The sequence below is a fragment of the Rana temporaria genome, chromosome 4 (assembly GCF_905171775.1).
Source record: "Rana temporaria chromosome 4, aRanTem1.1, whole genome shotgun sequence".
Classification (NCBI taxonomy): Eukaryota; Metazoa; Chordata; class Amphibia; order Anura; family Ranidae; genus Rana; species Rana temporaria.
In genome coordinates this window covers 265,633,758-265,647,446 of record NC_053492.1, presented here as the reverse complement: position 1 = coordinate 265,647,446, position 13,689 = coordinate 265,633,758, and the positions used below count along the sequence as shown (strand labels likewise).

At 43.2% G+C, this 13,689-nt stretch overlaps 1 protein-coding gene across 4 annotated transcripts in view; it reads left to right on the top strand.

Annotated features, from left to right (window-relative positions):
- CDK19 (cyclin dependent kinase 19) overlaps window positions 1-13,689 on the top strand; it is a 251,856-nt gene that overhangs the window by 199,520 nt on the left and 38,647 nt on the right. The gene's annotated exons all lie outside the window — the stretch shown is intronic.

The following is a 13,689-nucleotide window of genomic DNA, read 5'->3' as shown; positions in this document are numbered from 1 at the left end:
TACGTTATCACATTATGGGATCCTTCCTCATTCCATTTTATATCTATGTGGGACCTGTATAAGATACTTGGAGAGGATAACCTGCGGTGAAGGATTGTCGGGAATTGAGTCATGTGATTGTTCAGAGGCGCAGTTGCTGGTTTATAATATTACCAGCCACCAGTGTGATTGGTCGAGCATTACACTGCGTGGCACGTTCTTTAAAGTATTTGTTATTCTAAAAAAATAAAAATCTCTTCCTATAAAACATGTTATACAGCACAGTGCTTATTTGGCCCTCTCTATCAAGTGAAATACCTGGCTGATCCTGCCTGGTTCTGCCCTCCCCCCTGTAAACTGACCACAGTTTATCATGGCTATTGAGCCCTGAGACCGTAGACAGTTTATGTGCCTTTGTCATCCGCAGCTCTCCTGTTCTCCTCTGTCCTCTCCTCTGTCCTCTCCCCCCTCCCTGCCTGTCTGCTTTGTGTCAAGTGCCCACTTCCTCCCCTCCTGCTGCTGAAATTACTTTTAATATCTTATATACTCCTCTTTGTTTCCTAATGATATGTGCTCATGTCTCTGTGTTTTATAAAAAAAACAAATGATGGCTATACCTGATTTTAGACCGGCCTGCTCTCTCCTCCTCTCCTCCCAACTAACGTCAGTGGTGGATCTCGGCCCCGCCCGCTGCAGCTGTCAAACGGGAGAGGAGAGAGTCGGCTGGTCACATGATCGCCGAACAGCACTCTGAAATCAGGTATAGCTGGCATTTTTTTATAAAACACAGAGACAGGAGCACATATCAATAGGATACAAAGAGGATTATAAGAACTTTTAAGCACAGAATTACCTTCAACAAGAAAGTCACCGATAATTATAGTTTTGATACTTGTGGATTTGTCTTTTGGACTATTTTTATGGACAATATTACTTTTTCTTTTGTTCACAAAAATGTATAGAATCTTTCAGATTGCACTTATACATTATATCATTATGTATTTTGTGATTTTACATACATGTTTATGAATTATTTTGCACTTTATGTATGGCACTGGAGTTAAGGAAACCTTCTCTCCCCAAAATTTGGAAATTTCTCATGACAGATGCCAACCTGTAGGGGTGGGGAGAACTCCTGGATGCCCTCTTTGTGCAGAAAACTTGGCTGACAGGGGACGCTCAGCTTCCCATCAATATCGTGGAACTCAAGGAAATTCAATTGTCCCTTAATCGCCTGGACCCCGTCAGACAATGCAATGGCCATGGCCCATATCAACCATCAACTTTGTGTTCTGGCCCTGTCCGCTGTCCACATCCCAGGCATGGAAAATTGGCAGATGGTTTTTCTGAGCTGTCAGTATCTGGATGCAGCAGAATAGGCTCTCTATCGGGAGTTTTTTTAAGCACTTTTGTCGCAGGTTGGAGATGCCGGGGGTGGACCTTTTGGTGTCCAGATTTAACAACAAACTGGAATGATTTGTTTTTTGGCTCCTTCTGTAATTATTGTTTGGTCTGGTCAGAGATTCACAGGCTGGGAGTTTGATTGCTTCCCCCTGCTTCCAGAAGAGGCTTAGAGAGGGAGAATTTGTTATGTACCTGGGTGTCCTCGAACCGGGATGTTCCTGGTCCCACAGCTGCAGTCTTACATGTTGTGCCATGGAGGAGCATGATTTGTTGCCAGGTTAAGGGACCTTGAACGCTTCATAATGGCTGATCTGGTGACTCCATGGATTAAGTTCCACCTAATCTTTGCCTTTCCACCCCTCCAGCTTCTCCCTTATGTGCACTGCAGAATCAAGATGAAAGGCATCCCAATTTTTCTTATCACACTTAACTGGCCCAGGAGAATATTGTATTCAGAAATACTTAGACTCTTTTGCAAACTGTGTTTTTTTTTCAAGATTATCCAGTCCACTATCCTGCTTCTTAGTTGCTGGCTTTAATGGCATGGCTATGTAAGCCCCGGTATGAAAATCTACCATCACACCTAGATAACTTGTTTTTGCGTGGTATGAGGCTAGGAAGTTCCATCCCAGGGAGTACTTTGTAGTGCTAGGCTGGGAAGTTCCATCCTAGGAATGTATGGCATGCATCCTGTCCTTTTTTTCAGCCTGGTCTAGATGTGTGTCTGTCTTTGAGTGCCATAATGGGACAAATCTCAGCACTGGCCATTCCGTTTCAGGGACCGTTGGCCTCCTGTTCCTTAGTGTGCGCTGTTGTAGAGGGTGTCGCTCTCATCTCTCCTCCTGTACATTCCGCTGTATCTTAGTGGGACCTTAAAGAAGATCTTCAACCCTCAGAGCATCTATATCTCCTTCTTCAGTAACATTTGACACTTTAAAAAAAAAAAAATTGTTTACTTTTACATTTTTTATTTATTAGCTGGCCCCATACCCCAACACCATTCTTGCTTAGGTGAGAATAACATGTCTTGGCTCCCTCAGTCTCCTGGGATTACTACATCAAATATCACAGGAGGCTGCTGGAGTAGGGGCACACAGTGACTAGTGGGTGGAGCTGGTGCACATCATGGGAGGCTGGCTACCTGAACCTGGAAGAAGCAACCAGCTACCATTGACTGAGAAGGACCTGGAATTATTTTGGTATAATAATTTTAATGAACGTCTCTGAACGTTTTTCTCCTAAAAGAAGTTGGTTGTATCATCAATCAACATAGCGCATAAAGATTTGGGGCTTAAGGCTATCCCATCCTGTTTTTTACAAATAAGTATTGGGTAGTGATGTTAGGCACAATAATATTCATGTAGGGCTTTTTAGGCACGTAAATTCTTATGCCGCGTACACACCATCACTTTATGTGATGATAAAAACGACGTTTTTAAAAACGTCAATTTAAATGACCGTGTGTGGGGGAAAACGTCGTTTTATGTCTTGTGAAAAACGACAAAAAAAATTTGAAGCAAGCATCAGTATTATTATTTTTACATACAGGTAAGTTTATAATAAGGCTTACCTGTAGGTTAAATGAATATCTCCTAAACATGCACCATTTAGGAGATAGTCTAGGGAGCAGCAGCCGTTGAGGTCCCTGGTGCATGCACTCTGAAGGAACAGCATACTGTGCCGTTCCTTCAGAGCTCTGTGCCATGGCTGTGACTCCCGCTCTCGGACATTCAAGAGGGCACAGCCCACAAATCCAGAAGGTAGACCGGGTGAAGTTGGAAGCCTCTGCAACAGGAATTGAACACTGCTGTAGGGCTTGGTTTCAAGGTAAGTCTTTCATAATGTGCTAGTATGCAATGCATACTAGCACATTATGCTTTTGCCTTGCAGGATTTTTTTTTTTCTTTTCTGTTTAAACCTTTACTACCGCTTTAAGTATTGCAAACCATGGCCTCCCATTTGAAAAAAAATTTGGTGTACGGGGAGTTTTCCTTTCATCTCCCTGCAAAGTCTCATAAATACTTGTTTGATCCTGCCAGTGAAGTCCACCTAATGCAGCTTTCTGTGATGGTGTGGCAATGATGCCCCACTGCTCCTTAAAACAGTCATAAAATGTTGAAAAATATTTGCCCTAAAATTATTTTGCAGACATACTTCCGTTATACAATTATCCCATACCCCATATAGCAAGCAATTGTGCTGCAAGTTTCATATTGACTTGCTAAGCTATTGCTAGACTTGCCAGGCTTCACAAATTTGATGCACAATTTTAGCAAGTCCACATTGCATTACTCCAGGATCAACTTTCTTTGCAAACATTCTGCATGTCTGCTGCAAGTTCTGGTTCAGTTATGTTGTGCAATAGTCATCCAGCTACAGGGGTCACTGTAGCTGAATTTTCATGCTGTAGACTTGCAGAGCTCTTGCTGTAGACTCACCACTGCAACTTTGGTCTTGCTAGAGACTTGCCACACAAACTTGGTAAAACATGGACAAGTGTCAACTAGAACTTGTGCTTCAAGTGCTCTGCAAGTGTACAATTTGCCAGTGAAGATGTGCAGCAAGTTACCAGACTTATGCCGCGTACACACCATCACTTTATGTGATGAAAAAAAACGACATTTTTAAAAACGTCAATTTAAATGACCGTGTGTGGGGAAAACGTTGTTTTATGTCTTGTGAAAAACGACAAAAAAAAATTGAAGCATGCTTCAATTTTATGTGTCGTTTTTCAAAACGTAGTTTTTTGTTTCACAGAAATTGACCGTGTGTAGCAAAAAACAACGTTTAAAACGACGTTTTTGAACCCACGCATGCCCAGAAGCTAGTTGTGAAGCGAGCTTCCATGGAAAAAAGTGGTGAACGTAACCTGGCTTTGCTAGAGCATTGTGAAAAACAGATGGTGTTAGGCAACGTCGTTTTTGAAAATTTAGGTTTCAAAAACGTCGTTTTTTACTTCACAGAAAATGTCGTTTTTTTTCATCACATAAAGTGATGGTGTGTACGCGGCATTACAATTCAACACTGCCACAAGTTCTGTGTCTGGGACCTTATAACATAGAGGACTTTATTAGTAATAAAAGGCTTGTACGTAATTGTGCAAGATCTGTGATCATATGTCTGAGGCCCCGTACTCACGACCAAACATGTCTGCTGAAACTGGTCCGCGGACCAGTTTCAGCAGACATGTTTGGCCATGTGTAGGCCCGAGCGGACCATTTTCGGGCGGATCGGACAGGTCCGCCCTGTCCGCCCGGACATGTATGGTCGTCTGTACAGACCTACCATACATGTCCGGCCGCCCGCCATCCCTCGCATGCGTCGAATGACTTCGACGCATGCGTGGAAGCATTTAAAAGGCAGGCCCGCCCACGTCGCCGCGTCATTGTCGCGGCGACACCGCGTCATCGACGCGGCCACAACGCGGACACGCCCCGCGTATTGTTTACGCGCGGACTTCTGTTCGATGGTGTGTACAGCCATCGAACAGAAGTCCCTGGGCAGACATGTCCGATGAAAACGGTCCGCGGACATGTCTGCTCGTGAGTACAAGGCCTGACTCACTCAGGCTCACAATCATTGTGATTTGTCATTTTATTTATGGCAAAGAGTATTTAAAGAGTATTTACGAAGCTGCTTGCTGTAAAACAGGCAGATTTTATATTTGTTGATTGAGGAATGGTGCTGACAGTGCCGTACCTAACCTATTTGTCACCCATGGAGCATTTCTTCTTAAAGTGGAGTTCCACCCATAAATATAACATTACATCAGTAGTTTTAAAAAAATGTCATTAGTCCTTTACAAATTTTTTTTTTAGATGCCTTCAAAGTGTTGTTGCTAGGCAGAATAGTTAATCTTCTCACTTCCTGCACCTAGGTGCTTAATGCACCGCACAGACTCCTGGGAATGTAGTGGGTGTAACTTTCCAGGAGTCTGTGCACTCCCCAGTCTCAAAGAATCATGTGACTTGGACAGCACAGGTGCTGAAACCTGATCTGACACTGCTTGTGCAGCACTGAGCATGTGCGAGATCTGCAAGGCTGAAATCCAGGAAGTCATACAGTCTGGCTTCATGATACCCACACTTAAGATGGCCCCAGTCAATTTCTATTTTATAAAGTGTCTAAATGCTGTAACAACCTAACAAAACGGACCTTAGTTTACAGACTAACTTTACTAGAATACATGAAGCTTGTGTAATACAGGGGTATTTATATTTAAAAAGTGAAATTGTGGCCGGAACTCCGCTTTAATTTCCCTTTTCTTGTACATCAGAATTATTTTCACAAAAATGTATGAAATTTAATGAGTAATATTAAATGAGAAGTATGGGTTTTTATTTTTTCATATTCTTACTTACCTAGGTGGATGCTGCATCTGTCTCCCGATGCCTCTCCACTGAAAACCGAGCGATCGAACATGGCCGATGGCTCTGTTCTCTCAGCTCCCTGAGCAGAGATCTGCTGCCTATCAATCAGCAGCTCTCCTCTTTGCTCCTCCACGCTCCTTGGAGTGCTAAGCTGTGATGGGGCAGGGAGCGGCCGTCTCAGTCTCTCAGCGGCTCGCTGAGAGGCTGAGACAAGTATCAGTCCAGGCACCTGGCGGATCCAAGCTCCCAGAGTTGGGATGACGCGGTGCCTGGACTGATCTGTGTGACATCAGCAGAAAATGGGTCACAGGAGTGCAAAATAAATTGCACTTCTGTGACCCATAGGAGAAGCCTAGCCAAATGAGCCCAGCTGAGAAACTATTCATAATTATGCCAGTAAAATTAAAACTGTGATTTAATAGGGATGCAGGTAGTCTGCCAATGTGAAACACTGAGTTAATAGTGGGATGGTTTTATACCAACAGGTCGGGGGGGGGGGGGGGCTGTTTAATTATAGTAACATTGTCTTCCAAACAGCAATGAATTAACAATATGTTCAATATGTTGGTAAAAGTGGCAGTCCTGACAGTAGTTGGGCTACTAATCAATCCTCTACAATACTCAGTCGACAAACTGTTAATTGTTACAAAAATTGTGCATCCATTGTAGTAGACAGGCAACAAATGGGAAACAGTAACAATATGCATGCAGCAAACCGGCAAATATGTGTACCACTTTACTAGTGAGTAGGAGCCAGGGAAAGATTTCCTCCCTCTGCATCATTCTGCTTTAGGAGTCTGCATCGGGAAGGCACACTACCTATATTTGTGTGTCTCTGCAACATGACCTGCAGCTTTACATGGACCACTTCTGACAACCCCCACATCTGTCTCCTCCTGGTTGTGGATCCTCTGTTCCACCAGAAGTATGGGTTTCCCCAAAGTGCCATTCTTGTGTTTGCACCACAAGCAAAAGCTGGAAGCAAAGTACCAAATTATCAGTTAAGAGCATGTTTCTTGCTGTGTAATTAGCTAGTATATACAGTATCTCACAAAACTGAGTACACCCCTCACATGTTTGTAAATATTTTATTATATCTTTTCATGTGACAACACTGAAGAATGTACACTTTGCTACAATGTAAAGCAGTGAGTGTACAACTTGTCTAAAAGTGTAAACTTGCTGTCCCCTCAAAATAACTCAACACAGCCATTCATGTCTAAACCGATGGCAATCTTTAGAAGTCTTCCTTCTGGGACAACAGCCATGCAGACCAATTTGATGCAGTGTGCAGCATATGGTCTGAGCACTGACAGGCTGACCCCCCCCCCCCACCCCTTCAACCTCTGAAGAAATGCTGGCAGCACTCATACCCCTATTTCCCAAAGACAACCTCTGCATATGATGCTGAGCACATGCACTCAAGGCCTGTTCTGAGTGGAACCTGTCCTGTAAAACCGCTGTATGGTCTTGGCCACTGTGCTGCAGCTCAGTTTCAGGGTCTTGCCAATCTTTATGTAGAGGAACAGTTATTTTTCTTTTTATACATCATGGGACACAGAGTCAGGCTAATATTCATTATCTGCTGAGTTATACTCCATCATCAGGTGAATCATCAGGTGAATGGACACTGGTAGACCAAGTTCTTTAGACAGGAAGTGATCCCTTATATAATGAGAAAAATATAAATCGCGCTACCTCTAAACCGTGTGAAACAAATGTTTGAATCACAAAACACACAAAACTATGTAATATATATTGATATAAATTATAAACTATGTGGTATATGATGGTATATATAAATCACTAATATACCAAAAAAAAAACAAGAGAGGTTGATAGCCACTAGAGGGCACTATATAGCACTCTCAAGTCCCTCAATAACAATGAACAGTGATAATATTGATAATGAACATCAAAAAAAATTTGGATTATATCATTAGATCAATAAATATTAACCAAATAAAAATATATATAGACATATAAATAAAACATATTGTAGCAATAAAGTCCATAAATGTTTAACACATGAAATGCCAGACACCCGTGCTCTGTGCCAAGTTCCAAAATCTGTTGAAAACGTGTCCAAAGCAAAGTGATGTATCCTCCACCAAACTATAGTTTGGCTCCTTTCCAAATCGCCATGATCCCTTATGACAGGGGATCATGAACAGCATATAATAGGTAGTTACTCCCAGTCTTGCAGTTCAGACAGATACGATCCTTAACATTGGTTCTCATCCACAAGTTTATTTAACTTCACCAACATCAATGCCCAACATCAATGCCCAAACAATAAGCGCATTTTAATGATTAAAAAAGATTTATTAAAAGTTATATTGCACTTACAAACATGCAGTAAAAAATGCCTCGAATCTGATGTACCGGCCGGTACACAAATTCACAGACACCAGTCCACTGGGGGAACGTTTGGGTGACGACAGCGTGCCGCTCCGCCCTACGTCCTTTCGTTAAATATTACTTCTTCCAGGGGCACTCGATCCCCTATATAACCCCTCCCATACAGGTAGTTACTTCAGTTTTTACCAGTGTCTACAAGGTCTCTACTCCAAAAAACGGTTCCAAAAATGAATCAAGGAATTGACCAATCAGATCCATTTGACACAGGCTTTATAGCTTAGATAAATGGTACCCGAGTCTTGCAAAGAAGACTCAAGATGCTGCAAGGTTTTGCCTGTAATGTGGCCTCTGGGTTCTGGACCCTGCGAAGTGGAATCCTGGACGCTACAGCGCTAAGGCATTCCTGCAGGGTGCTGTACAGGTCCAAGGGAGTGGACCCTAAACATTAAAAAGGTACCCTGTCCTTGAAGCTCCTCAAGTGACAGGAACCCATTATGATGCGTGAAAATTGGGCCTTTTGGTTTCTAAGCTGCCCTGCGCCTGGACAAGTAAGGAAAACCCCTTTTTAAATATATATATATATTGTGGGGTGTCCCAGTGATTGTAACAATCAGTCAAGCTAGCTAAGGGCTGGACACCTGTGTGCGGTGACCATACGGGGGAGTTTTGGGCTACCAAAGTGTACCATTTTTGCTTGTATCTGGCTGTTTTTTACCTGTATAATGGCGCACAACGCTGCACCATTTCGCCTTGGTTTTACCAGGGCTCACATGCCAGTTTATTTTGTTTGACAACTAAGGGCTCATGTGCATTCGTAAGAGTGCTGCTATACTCACAGTTGTTGTCTGGCAGCCATGGCGCACAAACATTTGCAGCAGTGCCATTATACTCACTTGTGTTTAAACTGTCAGGGCACATGTGCATTCGCAAAGACGCCATTTGGCTCACCAGTTCTTTTCTGGCAGCTATGGTGCACGCGACTTCGCTCAGAGGTTTTTAACCGGTATCTGCCTCTCAATCACAGAGGCTCTTGATCCTGACTGGTACCGAAATGGTTTACTGAGGTCACTGAGCTTTCCTGGTCCTCTTTGGGATCCCTGAGGCCTCTTCAGGCCACACAGGCTTACCCCCTGTTGGGTGGTGTATGCTGATTGGGAAAATCCTGACAGGATTTTGTTCCTCCTAAAAGGTTTTCCATTTTATATCCCATGGATGAAAAGTTCATTAAGAAATGGAGCATGCCAGCCATAGATGCAACAGCCTCTTCCTTAAACAAGAATTTAACTTGTCCGGTGGATAATGCACAGGGCTTGAAACACCCTGTTGATAAGAAATTGGAGTCATTAATAAAAGCTTTTTCTTTGACCAGTTCAGCTATTCAGCCAGCTGTTGCAGCAATCCGTAAAGGATCAGATTAACCAGGAGGATGATCAGCCTGAAAATAAGGCAGATATTCCTCGAGCGCTATGTTTTTGCTGTTGAAGCCTTAAAGGATTCAATACAGCAGGTTTTTCGTTTGGCTCTCATGTCTGTACATACTGTATGTGCAGACTTTTGTGGCTTAAGAACTGGTCAGCCTAGCTTCCTTATAAGAAGCTACTGGAAGGATTCCCCTTTCATGTGAAACGTTTATATGGCGATCATTTGGACAAATATATCCAAAAAGATTTCTGGAGGGAAGAGTTCTCTATTTCCTATGAAGAAAAGCACCAAACGTCCCTCGTTTAAAACCGCAGGGACTGCTTCCTCAAATGTCTCAGCACCAAGGCGGTTCCCCTGCCAACAGAGAGCTAGAGCCAGGGGCAAGCCGCAAGGCCAGGGCTAGAAAAAGCCATGGGTGCAAAATTCTTCTAAACCCAGTACCAAGCCCTCCTTTTGAGGAGGGGGGCTGCTGCACTTTGCAGACATTTGAAGAACAATAGTTCAGGATGAGTGGGTCACCTTAACTATATCCCGTGGTTACAAGCTGGAGTTGTGGGGGGTTAAGCACTATATCATTTAGTGCATCAAGGAATGATTGTAGAGATTCATGTACCCTAAAGGGGCACAGGGTTTTACTCAAACCTTTTTACGGTCAAAAAACAAACGAGGACACAAGGCCCATCATGGACCCAAGATCCCTGAACCAATATCTACTAATCAAGTCCTTTTGGATGTAGTCTGTCCACTCAGTAGTAGCTTCACTCCAGATGGGAGACTTTCTAGCCTCCATCGATATAAAGGATGCGTATCTACACTTACCTATCTTTCAACCTCACCAGAGGTTCCTGCGGTTTGCAGTAGAGAAATATCACTTTCAGTTTGTGGCTCTACCCTTCAGGCTTGCTACAGCCCCCCGGGTGTTCGCAAAGGTCCTAGCACCAGTACTGGGTCGTTTAAGGTAGAAGATTAAAAGGAGCATGTAGTAAGTGAAAAAAAGTATAATTCAAGGGCACTCCGAAAATCAGAACCTAGCAAATAAAGTCTGTTTTGGAAGGAATAGACATCTTCATACACTTCAGACCGCACTCAGAGAGACAAGCGATCTCTAATGATAAACAGAAAAACAAACAAAGGCGCCTCTAAGTGCAGAAATAAAAACTGCATGCTGGTTTTCGTCCCGCTTCCGCTGGTGTCATTTCCGGGCCTCCATACTCCACACTGACCCAGACAGCGTTAAGTGTTTTTTAAACCTCTTGGGGATAGTAAAAAAAAAATATTTCTGCACTTAGAGGCGCCTTTTTTGTTTTTCTGTTTATCATTAGAGACCGCTTGTCTCTCTGAGTGCGGCCTGAAGTGTATAAAGAAGTCTATCACTTCCAAAACAGACTTTATTTGCTAGTGCAGAAATAAAAACTTTTTAGTATCCCCAAGTGGATTAAAAAACACTTACAAGATAGAAGATGAAAAAGAACATGTAGTAAGTGTATCCAGGTGATGTTCTGATGTTTGCAGGAAGGTCCCAGTATGTGATACTTCCAGTAGAATCCAGAAAACAACAGTCGGTGGGCACTGCAGGCTCTGGAGACACAATAACGCTGTCTGGGTCAGTGTGGAGTATGGAGCCCCGGAAATTACACCAGCGGAAGGGGGACGAAAACCAGCATGCAGTTTTTATTTCTGCACTTAGAGGCGCCTTTGTTTTTCTGTTTATCATTGGAGATCGCTTGTCTCTCTGAGTGCGGCCTGAAGTGTATGAAGATGTCTATCCTTTCCAAAACAGACTTTATTTGCTAGGTCCTGATATCTGGAGCGCCCTTGATATATACTTTTTCTGGGTCGTTTAAGGGCCCAAGGGATTCTGGTGCTTGGGTATATGGATGACTTCCTGCTCAGAGATCACTCCCTACAAGCTCTAGAACAGAGCATAACATGTACAGTGCGGCATTTGGAAAGCTTGGGCTTTCCCTACACCCAAAGGTGTTCCAGGAAATTTGCCAACGTTAGGGATGGCCAGAGGTCGACCTACTGGCATCCAGGTTCAACAACAAGCTGCAGCAGTTTGTGTCTCGAACAAGGGATCCTTTGGCAATCGGAGCAGATGCTCTGATGGTTCAATGGAGCCAATACTCCCTGTTTTATGCTTTCCCTCTGACCCCTCTCCTTCCACATTAGTTGCGCAGGATTCGGAAAGAGGGTGTTCCAGTCATTCTGGTGGCACCAGCCTGGCCCAGAAGGCCTTGGTTCCCGAAGATTGTGAGACTAACAATGGACTGGCCATGGACGCTTCCACAGAGCCCCGATCTACTGTCTCAAGGTCCTATATTCCACCCCAATTTACAGTCTCTAAATTTGATGCCATGTCTATTGAAGCCAAGGTGTTAAAGGACCGCGGCATCTCGGGACCATCAGTGTCTACCCTAGTAAATGCTAGAAAAGCTGTCACTAGGAAGATCTATCATAAGGTCTGGAAGACTTGTATTGCTCGGTGTGAAGCCAGAAAATGGCATCCACGGAAATACGTGATTGAGAGAATTCTCTCAGTCAGCTGTAGAAATCAAATTGGCTTTCAGTACAATCAGAGGTCAAGTTTTGGCCCTGTCAGTATTCTTCCAAAGGCCTTTGGCCTCCCATTCACTGATTCAAACCTTTATGCAAGGGGCAACTTGATTTAGGTCACCTATGTGTCCTTGGGACTTGAAGTTGGTGCTGTCTGTGTTGCAGAAACAACCATTTTAACCTATTAAGAAAATCCCATTAGACTTGCTGTCACGCAAGCTAGCCTTTCTGATGGCTATCACCTGGGCTAGAAGGGTCTCGGAGTTGGCGGCCCTGTCATGCAGGGAACTGTATTTAATCCTTCACCATTACAGGGTCGTGTTACGACCTCTTCCATCCAAAAGTGGTGTCGGCCTTTCATTTAAATCAGGACATTATTTTGCCTTCTTTTTTCTCTCAGCCTCGTTCGGCAGAAGAGAGACGACTGCACTCCTTGGACAATCAAGGTTTATTTGTTTAGATCTGCCGAGATCCGATAATCAGACTTTTTTTGTTTTACCAAAAGGACCCAAGAAAGGGCAGACAGCTTCCAAAGCTCCGTCAATTGGTCATTCAGGCCTACGGTCTGAAACATAAAGCTCCTCCCTTTAGGGTGAGAGCTCATTCTACCAGGGGTGTAAGAACCTCCCGGGCTTTTTGCCATCAGGTATCTGTGGCTAAGATTTGTAAGGTTGCTACCTAGTCTTCAGGGCATACGTTCACAAAATGTATCAAGTGGATGTTCAAGCAGCCGAGGATTCGGCTTTTGGCCACAGTGCTCTGCCGCCGTATAAAAACTTTCCATCATAATTACCTGTAAAATTATTTTCTTTAAGTAAATCATGGGACACAGAGGTCCCTCCCCTCTTTTTGAAGATTCAGTGCTTGTTAAAAAAAATGGAAATAACTTCCTGTATGTGAGAGGTTATATAGGGGATCACTTCCTGTCTAAAGACCTTGGTCAATTCAATTCACCTGATGATGGAGTATAACCCTGCAGGTAATGAATATTAGCTTGACTCTGTGTCCCATGATGTACTTAAAGAAAAGGATTTTACAGGTAAGTATGACGTAAAAATTATATTTTTTCAGATCCTCAAAGAGTCCTTTGCCATGAGATGCCATGTTGACCTTCCAGTGACCAGTTTGAGCGAGTGAGAGCGCTAACACCAAATTTAACACACCGGCTCTCTTGTAACACTAACGAGTCACATGACACCTGGAAGGGAGAATGGCTAATTGGGCCCAATTTGGACATTTTCACTTAGGGGTGTACTCACTTTTTTTGTTGCCAGCGGTTTAGACATCAATGGCTGTGTGTTGAGTAATTTTGAGGGGACAGCAAATTTACACTGTTATACAAGCTGTTCCCTACTTTACATTGTAGCAAAGTGTCATTTATTCAGTGTTGTCACATGAAAAGATATAATAAAATATTCACAAAAATGTGAGGGGTGTACTTACTTTTGTGAGATACTATGCCTACCTTATGTATGGACATGGTAATAGAATCCTGTAGTGTATTAGTCATCATTAGAAGCTGGAAACATTAAAGCTGATATAATACATTTAAATTGATAATTTAACACACTGAAGCTCCAAGCTTTCAATTTCTTTT